This window comes from Neolamprologus brichardi, chromosome 10 (genome assembly GCF_056152115.1).
Source record: "Neolamprologus brichardi isolate AB-2024 chromosome 10, ASM5615211v1, whole genome shotgun sequence".
Taxonomy (NCBI): domain Eukaryota; kingdom Metazoa; phylum Chordata; class Actinopteri; order Cichliformes; family Cichlidae; genus Neolamprologus; species Neolamprologus brichardi.
Window position 1 is genome coordinate 31,632,798 of NC_142113.1, and position 18,749 is coordinate 31,651,546.

Sequence of the window (18,749 nt, forward strand, 5' to 3'; positions counted from 1 at the left end):
TTTTTTTCTTCATTTTTTCCACTTTGATTCCATTTTTATGTGAATCATATCCATTACCACGGCAACAGAAACCTGGACACCTAGGGAGCTGATAGAGAACCATACGACTGACAGGGCTGGATCTAGAAGGTCGGCAGAATAAAAGTCAAGCAGTCACAGATTAATTCATTTTCTAAGATGGATAAAATAATAAATACTTCCAGAATAAATTTTCCAAATATAATTGGATGGACTTTAACCTGTGTGGGTGGGCTGTCCAACTAAATTCTACCTGTGGGAAACTGGATGTTAGCCTGACCCAAACCCTGAACCTGCAGCCCGGTGAATGTTAATATCCTAAGATTATACCACGTTAATCCTACCACCTAACAGCAACTAAACATAATACGATCAAACTGATTGCCTTACTTGTCATAAAGGAGCATTAATTTGCTATTCATACTGGCAAATACTGTATACGTCAATTTACTCTTTGAGATGAAACCGTTGACTTTAGAGAAGCCCCTCTGAGGCTGCCATTATCAGGAATGAACAGAATTGAACTAAGAGGCAAAACTTTCCAGACCATACAAGGATGGAGGATCTTCACAGAGTCTCCGGAGACTAACTGACATCGTTTTTCAACCAGCCTTTGAGCCTCGGGCTGCCCGAGACGCTCGGTCAGGGAATTCCACAGTTGAGAGGATCAGAGAGCGATGTCCTCAAGAAAATCTGCCCCCAGTCGCTGGTGTGGATCCAGAACAAACAGTATTCCTTACTTTGCAGTGAAGTAGAATATACAGATGGCGGTAAGGCAGCGCCTCACCTACAGATAACCAGTACCTTGCATTTGGCCTTTGTTAGCCTGAACAGATGCAGTCAGACATGAAATGCTACATCAGAGGAGAACAGTGAATCTCAAAGGTCGTCAGCTGGGAAGGAGGGTTTCCTCTTCTCACACACACACATTGTATAATTCACCTTTCTTTAAATGCTGTGCTGAGATTGGGATGGGATTGGGACTGCCGAAGGGTGGGACAGATCTTTATGTGTGTGTGCGTGCAAGTGTGTTTACATTTTGTTGTGGGGACCAACAGCCCCCATGGGGACTAAATCCCAGTTCCCACTAGTTTGAAGGCATATTTCAGACTCAAAATGTGCTTTTAGTGTCAGGGTTACACTCAGGTTACAGTTAGGTTTATGCATTCATTTTTACAAAAGACAAATTAAACAATATGCCGTTTTCTTTTTGAAGAACATAAAACAATATGAAACATACACTCCCACCTCATAATTATAGGAGTAGCAGTGGGTGTACAAAAAGAAAAAAGAAAGGATCCAATCTAATAATACGAATAGTAAACCCTGGAGTACAAGATAACAGTTCCTGAGTGTACAAGAGAGATGTGGAGAGTTTCAGAGATCACACCCCCACACAGACACAGAAAAAACAAAACAAACAAACCAAGAAAAAACAAAACAAACAAAACAAAAAAAACACAAACATAGTGAGTGGTCAGCTTAGTTGTAGAGATAAGTCAAATCTGTAAGAGAAAAGAAATATGTATAAAGTAGGTAAGTAAATGCCATCATAAAGCGCAGGCACAATAGAGTCCATATACTTAAACATAAGATAAAGTAAAATAGAATAAAGTCTGAGCTGGCTAATTGGGAGCGTTGCGGGACCGCAAAGTCTGAACATTGGTCAAAAAAGGGTTGCCAGATCTTAAAAAATTTGGCCATAGACCCACGCAGGGTGAATTTAATCTTTTCGAGTTTGCTAAATGCAAAGCATCTCTGATCCAGATTTCCCAGGATGGGGGAGAAGGGGACTTCCAACATAATATTCTGCGTCTTGCCAATAAGGTGAGAAATGCTACCAGATCCGCTCGGGGCGTCGGCAAGACAACTGTATCAGGAAGAACCCCAAACAAAGCAGTTAAGGGCACAGGTTGGAGGGTTAGCTGGATGATCTTTGATAAAGTCAGAAAAATATTAAACATTCATTTTTGATGGTTGGGGGAAAGCATTACGTCAATTAGATGTCCCCACAAAGATACGAAAACACGGTTGTGTGTGTGTGTGTGTGTGTCTTAATCGCTGCAGTGGAAGAAATGAGAAGCTTCTTAATTTCCTCGTCGCTCTGCTCATGTCTCTTTCCACCCGCACTTCTTCTGCTCGTCATTTCATTTCGCAGCCTACTCTCATTATCTTTTCAGCCCTCAGCTCATTTCATCGTGTCCGCCATCATACCGTATCTCACTTCCTGCACTCGGTGTGTCTGTCGCCGTCTCTTCAGAGCAGATTAGTAGCCATCAAACCGCGCAGCGATGCTGACTCACGGCCCCGCGCGCTGCGAGGTGGATCTTTTGTAAAATCTTTGAGTTGAACTTTCTCCATTCGCTCGCATCACTTCTTGTAGTCACTGCTCAACCGCTGATACAACGCACACACGCTCACCTCTTGTGTCAACACAGGCACCAACATCTGTATACACAGGATCAACGCCTAAACTGACAAGCAGCAGTGATGGATTGCTCTCCTCTTTGCTTTGACCTCCTCGACTTTAGCTGGCAAACAGCACGTGTGCTTTAACTTCAGTGTGCTGTGACTGTCAGCTGTGGTCCACAACCGCACCGTTTCAGCCACCATCGGTAGCCTGACATTTACCTCATTACTCTTAACTTGTCTAGCGTCTATCCCCGTTAAAAAACGAAGGCTGGGTGTGGTGTCTGTATATTTAATGTTTGGAAACTAATAGTTCATGCCCTGAAATGCATGGAGGAGTCTTGACATGTCATTTAAATCTCTGCACATTTTGTTGGAGAAGAATCTGATCAACCTCTGGCTGGGAGCTGTTTCACAGAAGTTACTGCTTAGAGGCTTTGTTTTCTGCACAGCTGGGGTTGGCACAAGGCCGCGTTTTCCTTCAAGGTATAATGAGTGAAATGTTGTAAATGCCAGAGGTCAGCTGACACCTCCCTGTTAGTCTGACCTGAAGTTGAAGCAAAGCAATAAATTAGAAACTTTTGTTTGTGGAGAAGGGCTGAAATTGTCCTTAAAAAATAAAAAATAAAAATCAAACAAACTTGGCAATAAATGGGACAACAAAAGTACTGTACTTGACTGTGTTTCAAATGAAAACATCTTTTGTGCAATCAGCACATGCAGCTGTGAAGAAGCTGTGAAGCACACAGTTAACGCTTAAAATTAAATCGAAACATCAGGCTTTTTCCAAATCTAAGTATTTCTGACAGCTAAATTAGCTACATTTTACTGCTCTTCACATCCATTAGCACAAATGAACAAATATTACTCAGACAGTTTGGCAGGTGCTTTTCACATGATTAAAAAAAGGATCATTTGTGTCCATGAACACAAACGAGTCGTGTTCTGTGACTGTTTTTAAGGCTGCTGTGATGCTCTGCTGTGCACAGTGCTGTTGGGGCTGAACTGTTACTACAAGTCTGCCAATATAATTATATAAACACTAGGGGTGCAACGATACACAAAATTCACGGTTCGGTTCGATACTTTGGTGTCACGGTTCAATATTTTTTCAATACAAAAAAATGTTCATGCTTTTTTAATTTGTCATTTATTAAAATTATAAATATATATTTTAACTCAAAAGTACAGTTTTTAATTTTAATGTTGCTGAAACAACAAAGTAATAAAATAATAAATCTATCTGATCGAGAAATCACTCATCTTTGGAAAAGAGAGTTTATTACAGAGAAATGGCTCTTTCCAAAATAAAAGCTATACTATACGCTTCTTCTGGGCTATATTCTCAGCAGCATATTAAACATATCAGGTCCCCATAAGGAGAATCATGTGCTAACGGCTGTCTAAATGACTCAGGTAAAGTTTGTAGCATGCTGCTTGTTGTTTTTGTCTGCTTCCACTTGTCTTTGCACTAGGATGATGTCGGCGTAAATGTGCAGTCATATTCGTTGTGTTCCCACTAGTGCTGTCAGCGTTAATCTGAAATGACGTTAACGCCACAACACGGCAAATCTCCGTTAACGAGCTACCGCGGATCGCCCCGTGCGTGGGGCTGGATGGCCAACATGTTAACGAGCTAACTGCGCTAACACACTACTTCCCATGTAATTGAGCATTGCGTGGCACATCCAACATACTGTTTTACTTTTGTCCATGACGCGCTTACCTTCAGGGTCATACGTCACATGAAAACCAAAATAGTTCCAAACGCCAGATCTGAATTAGGGTGGGGGAGGTTCAATTTGCCATGTTGCAACGAGCTTAGCTTCTGTCTTGCTAGCTTGCGCTGCACTCAGTGAATCTGCGTTCGACTACTCCGCCTAGGCTGCACTGTCGAGCGCAGATCCACTGAGCGCTCAACACAGACAGCATCGTCAGAAGAAAAGTTGATCAAATAAATTAAAAATTTAGTATTGTTCGATACATATGCGTACCGAACCGAAAGCACTGTATCGAACGGTTCAATATCGATACGAGTATCGTTGTACCCCTAATAAACACAGCACCTAGTTTCATTTTTCTATTAAACTCATGTGAGTCTTCTTAGTATCTCAGACCTGCAGACATTAAAGTAAAGCTGAGAAAACTCCTTGATCTTCTGACCTTGTGTCAAGCATCTTCATGAAGGCGTGAGTTACAGCCGAGCTGCCCAGAAGACCAACATTTATCACTTTGGAAAAGCCTTCATGTTACCCGCCTCCCCACTCACCTCTGGGACCTTCAGCGTTTTAGTCTTGTTAACACACACATAATTCTTTTAACGCTGAATCATTAGACAGTCTTGAAATCTACTTGGCATTCATTTATCTGTGGTGTTGTGGTTCAGCGTAGATCGTTGCCAGATGGTTTTAAGTCAAGTACAGAACGGACAAGAGAACTTTCTCAGGTCAGATAAGTGAGTTGGGTTCATGATGATCCAGACATTCAAATTTTACATTCTCTTTTTTTTTATTCCTTCTTGTTTTTAATGTCCACTTCACTGCATGCTTGAAAATGAGATAGAAAAAGAAGAGGCTTCAGCAATAAAGTGATATTTTAATGGGAATTTTGTTGATTTTAAGACATATAGAAAGGGAGGATAAGCACACTCTGTCTCGAGGTTCTCAGACACAATGCAGTCACGTCAATGCGGCGACGTAGCATAACATTCAGCTTTGATGCATGTGGTAATAAGTCATCAGAGCTGTGAGAGCTGAAGGACCGAGGAAGGTTTATTATCCCTGTCTTCACAGCCAGAAGCTTCACTGAACCTCAAAATTTACCGGATCACACAGATGTCCTGAACGTTCCTGTAGTGACTGTGCAGATCATCAGTATCCAGGGGCCGTCCTCTTCAGACTGTTTTTGGCCGAAATACAAGACAGTAGATTAGATTTGAAAGGGTAAGCAACGGTGTAGTCGAAGAAAAAACAATCGGTGTGGGTTTCTGTGCTCAATAGTGGGTTGTTGGCCCTCATGTTAGTTTCTCATTTTCATTTGTCTTTCATCTCATGTGCATCAGACATTAACAGCTTTACAGCCGTGTCTTCTGTCTGCATAACTGTTAAAATGCTAAGTGCATGCAGCTGTTATAGCATGCTACTTACACTTACTATTTCCAGTTTTGTAAAACATATGGTAAATGGTAAATGGCCTGTATTTGTATAGCGCTTTTCCAGTCCCTAAGGACCCCAAAGCGCTTTACACAACCTGTCATCCACCCATTCACACACTGGTGATGGCAGCTACATTGTAGCCACAGCCACAGAGGCGAGGCTGCCGGACACTGGCGCCACCGGGCCCTCTGACCACCACCAGTAGGCGGTAGGTGAAGTGTCTTGCCCAAGGACACAACAACCGAGACTGTCCAAGCCGGGGCTCGAACCAAATTACAAGGCGAACTCCCAACTCTTGAGCCACATATAGCTACAAGAAGTGCTCTGTTTGTACCAACATGGTTCCTAAGAAGAACAATCAGCAACTTGCCAACCACAAGAGGTCAAAGTAGTATTTGGTAATTGCTAAACTGCTTAAGCTAGCTAGAAACTAGCTAGCTTTTAGCTAGCTAGTTTTTTTTTAACTAGCTAGCTTTTAGCTAGCAGGGAAATTGTATATTGGTGGTAAAAATAAAAATGCTAACGGGGCATAGCCAGTGTTGCCAACTTAGCGACTTTGTTGCTATATTTAGCAAGTTTTCAGACCCCCTTAGCGACTTTTTATCTAAAAAGTGGAAGGGAAACTTCTGACCACTTTTTGACATGAAAGCACGTATCGCTCTTACTCTCAACTAGCAGCAGGTGCTGCCGCGGGCACCTCGCCCGTGCCAAAGCGCTCACAGGCGGCGAATCGTCCTCACACAGCAGAGTACAGCAAACTTATTTGAAATGCTACTGTACGACTAAGTATGTCAGCTACATGGAGTATTACATGGAAGAATACTGAAGAAAATATGTTAATGTAAAAACTGGGATTGTTTTTGACTTTCAAAACTGCACCTGAACGTCTAGTTTGAAGCTAAAACACTCTCTGCTTTTCTACTAATGTACTTCACAGCAGGGAAAATGTCATATAGCATGAAATAAAACACTGATAAATGTCAGAAGAATTCAATTTTGACCAAATCGTATATACATTTTTTTTTTTTAAAAACTACCTTAATGTGGTGTGAACATATCACGGATCATTTTTCTTATATATACAAGAGAAAAGGCCTAGATGATGAGGACTCATCAGAACCACATGATGGTGTTTCACTGAAAGCTTCCAAACAGAAGTATAAATGCAGGCCTGTCCTCAGAAATATAAAAGATGACACAGAAGGAAAAAGGCTTAAAAAATGATGCCTAAAAGAACCGTAACATAACGCCAAAAGCTAAATTTACATAAAAATATAAAGCATCATAAACCCCCCAAAGCTCTGAACATAATGCTGGCATTTCTATCACATCTCATACTCATTAGCAGAGTGCGAGTGTGTTCACCCACTGTTCCTACAAGCTTTGTGCACTAATTAAGAAAACCTGGTGGCTGCCTGCTGGACTTGGAGGCTTGAAACTGTATGTGTGGTTTTGTTTCCACTGTGGTGAATTTCTAAGCTGTAGCTCATCAGACTGAGGTCACTCTGGCTGATCATCACTTTGAGATTTAGGTTTAGGTTTGTGCTTCAAATGAAGGGTAAAAATAATGGCTGGTATGTTGTGAGACAAGCAGGTTTGAGGCACAAATTAAAAATATATATATATACATAAAAATATTAATTTTTTTCCTTGTAATTTGATCACAGTGTGGCTCGAACTACCTACCCTGCTCTGTCACTTAAAGAGATGTTGGCACTGCAATTCTACCAAGTAGACTGATCAGTTTAGTACTTTGATCTTAAAGAGTACGTGTTCTGCTGATTCTCAGCTCTATATTAATATTATTAGACCCTGCTGCAGCAGTTTTTAATGATTCAGCACCGCAAATTATACATATCCACCTTTTACTGGTACTCAGCTCAGTCTTTGTCTGAGACGGGTTGTTTTAGCTCATCCCCACTTCATAACCAGTCTGACAGCAGCTGGGCGGGGCTTCTGTGCTCGGTGCTTTACAAAAAATATCCCCTCCACTGTACATCTATGTGTCATTACAGGGTTTGCAGCCTTTTGCCCTTAATTCTATTTATATTTTACAGTGACCAACTGATTTTTGGGAAAAACAAAATCCGGGTTGCAGTAGGTCCACGTGTCTATGCGTGCAGCAGCAGTTTGGGCCAGATTCATTGCCGGGGGATTGCTTCTTGACTAATTAAGCAGGTAGGCAGCGCAGACTGTGAAAGTGTCTGCACAGGATGAGCTGATGGCCATTAACACGACATCTGCCTCCACTTTAATCTCTCTTAGCGGGAGAGAGACGGATTGCAAGAGACGGAGGCAGAGAAACAGAAATGGAAGATTAGATGGAAAGAACCAAACATTTAAATGAAGACGGCAGACGTGGAAATGTGAGCGAGAGTAACAATGATGAGTCTGTGCAAAGAGAAGACGAGCTGTATGAAAAGAGCAACAACATTGGAATATGGAACAGCTGTGTCAGCTGGTGTCAGTGTCGTGGGAATAGCTTTTTAGTCCTTTTCAGACAGTTTCTGGTCAATCTTTCTTTAATTTCTTTTTCTCTTGTTGAAGCTACACTTTTTCCCGTTTATTCACATGTTTTTAACACATTTCAGCCACAGAGGAGAAAAAACTGTGAAGCCAAAGTTCACATTTGAAAGAAAGAAACAGTTTTTTTGCTCGCTTATTTTTCTCTTTTCCTGTCTCTGATATCAGGTGTGCTTTCATGTGAGTTGTGCAGACACGATCACCTCCCTCTCCTGTTGACAAGTAGTGGGCGTGTTGGTTCAGTACAGCTGGATTGGTTTACAGTTGCTCATTTCCTAACCAGGCACTCGCAGGATATTTGCCGTGCTGAGAGTTTCTGAGTTCTTTGAAGCGTGCTGTCGAACGCTGCTTTTGCAGACTGCCCAGGAAACTGAAACCTTCAGTTTTCCCAATTTTTTTTGCAGTTTCTTTTCTGTTTCATTAAACAATTGGCTGTGGGCTGGAATCTCATCCTACCCCTGCAAACAACGAGTCTCCAGATGGAAACATGTTCTCTGAGCTCCTGTTTTTGTACTTCTCTGACAATTTTTGCATGTTTCTACCCTTTCAACTTGATTTGCAGCTAACAGCACATTATTACTCGTGTCTGTAAACAATGACAAACACCAGCTTCCTGTTTTTCAGTGATTACTGTCACTGAAAAACAGGAAGCTGGTTGTCTACATTCTGCAGCATAAAGCCATGTTGTGTTAAGATGAGTTTTGTTTTTCTTTTACTTTTTGTTCTTTTGCAGAATAACTCAGGTATTAAATCTTTGCCAAAATTCTCACCTGACCTTTGAACTTTTAGCAGTATGTAGAATAATTTTAGCGCTTGTTGTAAAACACAGAAACATTGAAATATGAACCTGGAGGCGAGTGGGAGTTTTTAAAGGAGATGTACTGCAAGTCACCGAGGTTATGGAGTAGGCGACTTTCATTGCTAACATTTGTTTGAATTAAGCTGAAAAACTGCAGCAGAACAAAAGTAGGAGGTAATAATAAATACAGAGGACAGCAATACACCATCGTCTGTTGGGATGCTGGATCCTGTTGGAAGTAAAGAGGTCAGCGTGTATCATTGTGAAAGTAAAATAGGAAAAATAAATGCAATTTTAGGAAATGCTGATGTGGTAAAGGAAGGAAATCTGTCAGCAGGAATGTGTGAAATAACTCCTTCATTTCCCAGACTGTCCTGTAATCAAACAGAGCTGTTAATTCAAAACTGATGCCCTCCTTAACATTTTCCAAAGCTCTTCCGTCAGCCTGATTGGAGTCGTTGCCAGGCTGATTCCAGCCCCCGGGCCTTATGTTTGATTCAATTCAATTCAATTCAATTCAATTTTATTTATATAGCGCCAAATCACAACAAAAGTCGCCTCAAGGCGCTTCATAGATACAGAGAAAAACCCAACAATCATATGACCCCCTATGAGCAGCACTTTGGCGACAGTGGGAAGGAAAAACTCCCTTTTAACAGGAAGAAACCTCCGGCAGAACCAGGCTCAGGGAGGGGCGGGGCCATCTGCTGTGATTGGTTGGGGTGAGAGAAGGAAGACAGGATAAAGACATGCTGTGGAAGAGAGACAGAGGTTAATAACAGATATGATTCAATGCAGAGAGGTCTGTTAATACATAGTGAGTGAGAAAGTTGACTGGAAAGGAAAAACTCAATGCATCATGGGAATCCCCGGCACCCTACGTCTATTGCAGCATAACTAAGGGAGGATTCAGGGTCACCTGGTCCAACCCTAACTATATGCTTTAGCAAAAAGGAAAGTTTGAAGCCTAATCTTAAAAGTAGAGATAGTTTGAGACCTCTCTCTTAAGTGTCTTAATAGATATGGTGATTTACTTTGTTTTAGAGATTACGGCCAGAATGGTAAAATATTCCAGTGTAATAGCAACTAATAACTGATAGTATAAAGCTGTACTGGATATTTTAAACTGCCCATATGTCGCGGCCGAGGCCGCCTCAAAAGAGAAAGGACTCAAATGCTGGACGCCGAACAGCACGTAAGTAGTTTTAGAGACGACGTTTATTTTCTCAGTAAGTGTTCATAAACAGGAAACTGGAATGTGCGTTTAACAAGTGCAAAATGCCACAACTAAACCAAAGGGGTTTTAAGCAGCCTGGGCTAAGTAAGTAATCTGGTGTTGGTCAGTGGAAACAGCAGCTCCAGGGATTGGGCTGGAGGGAGAGTCAAACTGGGTCCGGGGTTAGGGTCAGAGTCACTGTAAATAGAGTACAGATGTTCAGGTATGGTTCAGGAGGAATATGGGCAAGCAGTTCGTTCTGAATTTTCCTTCGCACTGCGTACTTGCCGCGGGTGGTCTGTAGTGGCGTGGAGGGGTGGGTGGTCCGGGTGAGTGATCCGTTTAGGCAGGCAGGTGAGTCGGGTGAACAGCCCGTGGGACTGTCAGGTGGTCCAGCGTCCGGGTTGGAGCTCTTCGGCGGATATTTGTGTCTGGCAACTTGATGCGTGGCTGTGAGAGAAACACACAATGAGTCAAGGTAGTTTGCAAAGCGTGTGCGAAATCACAGCTCACCTGCACTAACTAGGGTCAGCTGAGAGAGGTTGAGTGCGCTGGCCTTATGAGTCCCCAGCTTAATTACCCACAGGTGTGAGCAATACTGTTCTGATACAGAACATTCGTTTTCTTGTAAAATCCAAATAAATCTGAACTAAGCACAGTCATTTGTAATTATTCGGATCATTCAGCCTCATTCCTCTTCTGGCTTTAACTTTATTTTTGTTTGCATAAAGTCTGACACCGCCGTCACTGCAGCTGCTCAGCGTTGCGTTGTAATTAAAGCGCGATAGCACAAACATGATAATAGCAAGTCAGGGGGAGAAGCTGGCTGAATAAAACTTTATTCAGACAAAGGATACAGTTTTTAATTTGAGTCCTCAGCAGATCAGCGCCACCCTTCATTAACCTGCCCCGACCTGTTCATTAATTCACCTTTCTGCTCTAATTGGGTGGCGGTGTGTGTAATGGGCGCTGTATTCTCGTGCTCTCCGTGTAGAATAGAAAAGGAGTGATTAACAAAAGTCACATTGGTAAGAGTGTCATGCATTCGCAGCTCAGGCTCTGTCAGCAGGGTGGCCCTGAGCCACATGTGGGGAATGAATAGTGTTTTCTCAAAAGATGAAAATCTAATTAAATTATGAGGAGGGTGTAGCCCTGGCACCGCATTACCAGAATGACAAGTAAGTGGCTGCAGAAACTCGGAGTCTCTCGCCTTCTTTGACCGAGAGGCCAAACGTGGCTGATCGCGTTGACTTTACCGAAGTCTCCGTCGTTCCTGGAAAAGTAAAGTTGCCATTAAAGATGTATTTTTATGACAGTGTGAAGAAACTTTCCATCTTTAAAACTACAGTATACTAATTGGTACCACAGGTTTTGTGACAATGGCATAATGGATGTAATCATGGTTCGGTCCACTAACAGTGGATTTTAAAATGAAACTATCAAGATGAGACTCCCAGCTTTAATTCAAGAGGTTCAACAAAGTATCACATTTTTATATTTGCCTTCGTTTGTTGTTTGTTTGTGAGTCTCTCTGTTTTGTCTTGATTGAAGAATAGTCTCTGTTGGGTTGAGATCCGGTGACTGAGTTGGCCATTGAAGAATTTCCCATTATTTTGCCTCAAGAAACTCATCAGTTTGTGCTATAGGACCAATTTTGCAGACACTGGCTAAGTTTGAGCAGAGGGTATAGTCTTGTACACTGTACTGTTTACTCTGCTACTTCTATCAGCAATCGCACGATCAGTAAACACTAATGACTCGGTTCTATTGAGAGTCAAATATTCCCAAACCATAACACTGCCTCCACCATGTTTGACAGACGATGTTGCGTTCTCCAGATCAGATGGTGTCATTCGCTCGTTAGTCAAAGGAGCTTGCAAAGAAAACCCCCTGATGATCCTCTAATCGCCTGAGCCAAGGTGTGAAACTGGGTGTGGTTTCCCAGGACTCCCCACCATTTGACCTTAGAACTGAAGAAGCTTCTCGGATGAGAGGTGAAACGTCTTCAGTTAACTCAAAGAAGTCCAGACGCTTTTCTTTGCAAGCTCCTTTGACTACGATGACCTGGATGACTGAGAACCTTCACAGACATTCGCTCGTTGCCTTGTGTGTTTTCGGCTGTGTTCCTTGTCAATTTGTCTGTGTAACCTGGTGTAATCTCTGCCCAACATTCTCCGTGCCATTAGCTCTTCATCCTGTTTTTGTATGGTTTCAGGTTTGTTCTTTAGTTTTTCCCAGTGTAGGTTGTGTTTTAGTTCTGCCTTCGCTTTTGTTGCGTTCACCTTCTGCAACAAAGCTCACTCACATAACATCCAGTGCCAGCATTTTGGGTCATTCCTCACAAGTAGGGATGGGTATCGTTTAGGTTTTATCCGATACCGGTGCCAAACCGGTACTTTTGAAACAGTGCTGGTGCTTAAACGGTGCTTAAAGAATGGAGAACACAAACTTTGTCCAAAAACCTCTCATGTTCAGCTGTTTTCCACTTTTTCTTTGGTCATTTTAGCCTTTTTGGCCAGGGTGAAGGGAGTATCCATCAAACAAGAAGACAGCCGCATGTAGCTACGACGGTGTTTGCTAGTTCACCTTACATGCATTAATGTAATAACGTGGTTAGAGTACTCAGCGTAAATTACACACGAACAACATTAAGCTACTCACGCAGAGAAGAACGGCTGCTGCTGCATCATCATCCTACACTGGCAGGGCTAGGGGCCAGGACTCTCCTCTTCGGGTTTTTGGGGGATGTTGCTAACTCCGGGACTGATAACAGGCACCACACCCGCAGTAGGTACGGCGCATTTCTCGGCTTTAAAAACCCCGCTATGCGTCGCCAGGTGTTTCATCAGATTTGAGGTGTTACCTCCTTTGACAGTATCACAGTATCAGCTTAAAGCACTTGTTGCAGGCTGCTGAGTTTGCATCTTTTGCTGTGAAGTACAGCATTTTTTGGGCATTTTTAATCTGTAGCTCTGCTCTAAAAGAACGTACGTACCTGGGCCCGCCTACTATCCTCGGAAACGTAAAATGATTGGCTAGAATCTAAAGTGTATCACAGCTCAGGAAAAAAAAGCACCGAAAAAAAGCATTGAAATAAAGCTCAGAAATGTGCGCTGCTTTTCGGTCTGGTTACTACCGGTACCCATCCCTACTCACAACACCACACGACTGCTGCTGCAGCCTTGACAGTATCAGATTGTTGATTTGTCCACTTCTAAAGTTTTTGGTATCTAGATGTATTTTAGTTTACTGACACGATGCAATACTTTGGCTAAATGCATTAAATGAATCAAACATGACAGAAGTTGTTCTCTTCTTTAATGCCTGCTTACCTGACACAAAGGGTTAAATCAATGTTTTGTTCCTTACTGGCTCTTGATTTTAATTGGTGTTGAGCTCCCACACATTGTCTAATTCAAGTAGTATGTTTTTTCCTTCAATTTGGCAAGGTTTTCTCAAAGCCCCGAGGAGAGCTTTGCAAAGGCCAAAGCGGTCTGAATATTTATGACCACACAAGTTGCACTGGCTATCTTGAAATCTGAAGTTACTACAGTGCAGTAGGTGAGTTTTGTGCGTAGAAAAGGTTACTCTCTATTCTTAGAGTCTTAGTGCATGCTGTTCATGATAGCAAAGTGAGAAATTAATTCCAGTAATTAGGTTCAAATATAAGGCTATGCAACCTGCACCCACGTTCACTAAGCATAACCAGCAAACTCCTGTGCACATACATGTGAGGAATTATGCAGCAGCAGAGTGTGGTTGCTTTATTCCTTTAGCCAGCTGAGCTTATGCGCTTTATGTGTGTCACTTTACGTTCTGTCACATATGCAAATATCCACACCGAGACTGTTGCAAACCATGTTCGCACTCGATGAGTCTTAGTTTGAAAGCTTTTTCATGACTTGCTGTTAAGTAAAAGCTGCTGATTCGTCCACATTTTTAAACCTCCATATGCTGCACATCTCCACTCCGCTGAGCTGCTAATTCCTTAAACAGTATTTTTATTCCCCGGTCTAAAAGGGAGCCATTAAAGGATCCGGCTCAGGTGTGTCACCACTGACACTGGATTTTTGTGGCTGGAGAATATTTTTATAGCTTTTCAACCTCAATGTATCATCATCATCATCATCATGATCATCGTACGACAGAGTCCCAACACTTTAATGCACGACTCGCCTCTCGCTGCTCGAAACTCCATCTTTATTTTTTTTAAATTAAAAATGTGAGAGACAAAGGCGACTCTACAAGTGAATGTAGAACGCTGTGTACATGTTTTTATGCACTACATGATCAGATTTGTTTCAAGCATGACTCTTGGACCAAAATTAATTCATCAAGCTCCCGCAGAGCCCTGATCTCGACATCAAGGAGTCAGACTGGGATCATGTGAAGAGACAGGAGGTTTCTTTTTAGATTTCTTTTAGGGGATAAAAGTGCTGCAAAGTACAGCAGTTCTGCAGAGGGTGAGATTACCCATGATTCATATTTTGTTCATTTCATGCACTATTTTTATTTTATATGTTTACATTAGTTTATATATGATGGTATTCATTTAATGTAATCTTTACCTCACATTGGGGACTGGGTTCAGTGAAGCTAAAGCGCAGTTTTATAGTGCAGGAAACCAAACAACTGCTGTAGCCAGTGTTGGGGAGTAACGGAATACATGTACCGCTGTTATGTATTTAAAATACAAAATATGAGTAACTGTATTCCGTTACAGTTACCGTTTAAAAAGGTGGTATTTAGAATACAGTTATTTTGTTGAAATAAATGGATTACACGGCGGTACTTCCCTGTTTCATATTGTGGCGGGTCAGGACTGTTTGGGTTTTGTTTGACAGCTACGTTCTGTTGTTCCAGGCGGCAGCGTTATGGTTGCCATGGTTACGGGGTGTCGCTCTCTCTCTACGTGTTTCCTGGGTGAGAGAGGCCTTTTGTTGTTGTTGTGCTAAGCTAACAGGCAGAATGCTACCGGTATAGCGCTAAAGAATGTAGCATCATGGGCAGTGTAGTCCGTGCTGCAGGGAGAATGGACTGCCATACCCGTTATGTGTCTGTGAGCGAGGGAGGGAGAAAAAGGAAAAGTACGAGCTGTCATCGAGCAAAAACGGGAGCTGGAAGCATGTAAATATAATAATAACCACTGCAGCCAAGAAGAGAGCCTGATGAGCCCAGTTGTAAGTAAGCTATTAAGACTCGACTGTACACCGTGTTCGTGTTTTCCTCCGAAACAATAAGTTCCGTTGCAGCAGCCTTTCAACGCCTCTCTCTGTCTCTCGCTAGCAAAGTTGACCCAGACAACAAAGTAAAGCTAGTTTTCGGCTACGAGCCCGACACAGAACCCACCGTATTAGCCAGAGGTCCCTTTACTACGGTTTGGAGCCGCGGACCTTCAGTAACAGTAATAAATCACAGCAATAGTACATTCATGTAGTTGTAAACAGCATGATAATATATTAAGTAATCCAAAGTATTCAGAATATGTTACTCTCATTGAGTAACGTAACGGAATACGTTACAGAATACATTTTGGGGCATGTAATCTGTAATCTGTAATGGAATACATTTTAAAAGTAACCTTCCCAACACTAGCTGTAGCTAAACAGACCACAGTAGCGAATGCATGCTAACCTAGCATGACCGCTGCTGGTCCAGGAGATCTGTTCATGTCAGAAGCTAGTTCATCATCCACTGAAGCTTCCGTTTAGCAAATCACTGGGATTGTTCGCTGGGTTTCCTCTGCCTTGAACTATAAAAAGCTTTGAGATGATTGTTGTGAACTTGCACTGTTGAGTGCTTAAAGTATCTTTCACAGCATGGAATAGCATGTGAAAGCATGAAATGCATATTAATTAAATGACTTTGTTTCTGTTATTCATATGCTCTTTCATGAAAGTCGTTCTTTCTCTTTTCTTAGTCTGGTTCTAGGTCGGAGCGTGTCTGGTATTCTTCTGCTCATGTTTTGGTATAAAACATCTTCCCGTGAGACAAAGTCAACGGTCATTTATCTAAGCTGCATGTTCTGACCCATGACTGTGACCTTTATATTGTTGGTGCTCTCTAACTGTCTTTACAATTATGATGAAAGTAAAGGAGGAAGTGAGGCGAGCTTTATTCAGGCGCAAAGTCCGTGAGACCATGAGTGAGGTTGGGGAGGACAGATGGGATAAGAAAAGATCAGGGTGTTTGTTTCCAGTTAAAACAAACCATATGTATCATTAGCATGTTGTTATTGTATTTTAATGCGATTTTTGATATTTTCATGAATCTTAAGAAGGCTAACCTAGCGTGGATGAAAGTATCTGCTTTGTTTTACTAATTCAGACAGACTTCCTGTGTTTTGGAAGAAAAACAACAAAATGTAAATGTATGATTCATTTCCCTTCACCATTTATGAAACCCAGATTTGTTTGAGGCGAGCAATTAGTGACTGCTCAGTTTTTCAATCTAAGCATTGGTGTTAATTTTTCTTTTTTTTTGTTTGGTCTAATATTAAAAGATATTTCTGATTGGGTGATGGTGAGTTTTAATCAGATTTGCTGTGTTGTGTTTGCTTGATGCCACAATATCAGATGTCAAAACACAGCAATCCATCATAAAGCTTCAGCTTTTGAAGAAAATCAGTGACTTATGACCCTTTTGTCTCCTATCAACCCCACTGCAGTGTGCAAAAAAACCTTCCGGCTCTGTTATTTTCAGATACACGATAACCTGACAGACAGGTGCAATCTATTATAAGGTTATTATAAGTTTTTTTTCTTGCTACAAAGAAAAGTTTAACTGCTGACACTTTTAAAAGCAGAGGAACAGAAAGAGAGCTGGCGAAGGTTAAGTTTGTTTACTAATGTTTTCGTCTATACGGAAGCATCAGGAGAAGCCACAGCAGGTGATGAATCGCTATATCGCTTTTTTAATATTCTGTTGCCACCTGCTACGTTGCTAAAAGACTAAACCGCGGGGATTTAACGTGAAATCGCCAAAGTTCACTTAAGCTGAAATGAGAGCTCGGAGAGCCAAAACGACCTCCAGAGTTCTGTGAAGCTTCATTTGTGAAGGATTTCTGAGGAATTCTGCTGATCCGGTCCCTCGGTTCTTCCCGGTTGTGCTTCTTCTCTCTGCACTGAAAGCGATGACTGTGGGAGATCTGTGCACTGATCCCACATCAGCACTCCCTAATTGGAGAAACTTGGGAAATAATAATATAGGTCTGGGATGAGATGATCAGCTTAGAGGCAGCCTATCCTTCACCTGCTGACCGTATCTTTCTACCTCCTCATCCCAGGTGATTAGAGAAATCCCCCAGACCCTGTCAGAAACTCCGAATCAGCACACTTATACACTGAGGTGAGTGCGTGATTCAATTTCTGCATGTGTGTTGTTTTATGTGTGTGTTTGTTCTTATCCTGCATGCTTGTGTGTGTGTGTCTGTACAACGTCGCAGCGGTGCTGGAAGAGAGACGTCTCTGCTAAACATGAAGTAGAATTTCCTTACATGCCAAAGCACTGCCAGCACTCTCATGTCTGGATCTTTCTTCTGAAATGGATGATGTGTATTTGGTGCTTGAACAGTGCTGAGTCCCGGGGGTGGTGTATGTGACAACAGTTGGTGTGTACTTCAGTATGTTACTCACTGCAGCTCTAGTGATGGGTACCACAGAGACTGTATATAAAGGATGGACATGCAGAGCGTGACAAGCTGAGCATTTGAGTGCTTGGTGTTTTAAAACTGGGAGTGATGATTGATGAGAGAGGCATGGGTCCAATAGGATACCCGACTTTATTATCTGTTTTATACTAAATGAGAACAAAATCTGCAAAATGACGTCGCACCATAAACGAAAAGCTGGTTAGAAAAGTGATCCCTCCTCACCTCTACAACATGCTGCGTGGACGTCTGTTCCTGCACTTCCTGTTATGTATTTTTGTTTTTTATCTAAATGTATTAAATGTACTCCTGGCCGCCACCCGGCACACAATGCACCCGACCCCTATGGCGCCTCCTGCGGGTGGTGGGCCTGCGGGAGGATGGGCCCATGTCTCCTCTTCGGGCCCCATGGACTAAGGCCCGGCCACCAGACGCTTGCCCTCGGGCACCCTCCCCGGGCCTGGCTCCAGGGCGGGGCCCCGGTAACCCTATCCCGGGCAGGGTAAACTGTTCCCTTGATGTTCTTTTCATAAGGGTCTTCTGAATCGCTCTTTGTCTGGTCCCTCACCCAGGACCAATTTGCCATGGGAGACCCTACCAGGGGGCAAAAGCCCCCAGACAACACAGCCCCTGGGATCCCTGGGACACACAACCCCCTCCACCACGATAAGGTAGCGATTCACGGAGCTACCTTATCATGGTGGAGAGGTCAGGACACGCTGGAGAGATTATATCTCTCGGCTGGCCTGGGAACGCCTTGGTGTTCCCCCGGATGAGCTGGAGGAGGTGGCTGGGGAGAGGGAGGTCTGGGCCTCTCTGCTTTGGCTGCTGCCCCCGCGACCCGGCCTCGGATAAAGCGGATGAAGATGGATGGATGGTATTAACCTCTTAAGCCCCAACGCCCCCTGATACGGGGGCAAAAAGCAGGAGATCAGGTAGGCTTGGGGCTTAAGAGGTTAAATGTGCATTTTACAGACTGTT

General features: G+C 42.7%; 1 protein-coding gene across 1 annotated transcript in view; it reads left to right on the top strand.

The window, feature by feature from the left end:
- Window positions 1-18,749, top strand: part of sgcd (sarcoglycan, delta (dystrophin-associated glycoprotein)) — a 484,520-nt gene that overhangs the window by 171,578 nt on the left and 294,193 nt on the right. Inside the window, exon 2 of the mRNA XM_006785143.3 lies at window positions 17,406-17,467. The gene's annotated coding sequence lies outside the window, so the exon portion shown is untranslated. The remainder of the gene's footprint in view (window positions 1-17,405; window positions 17,468-18,749) is intronic.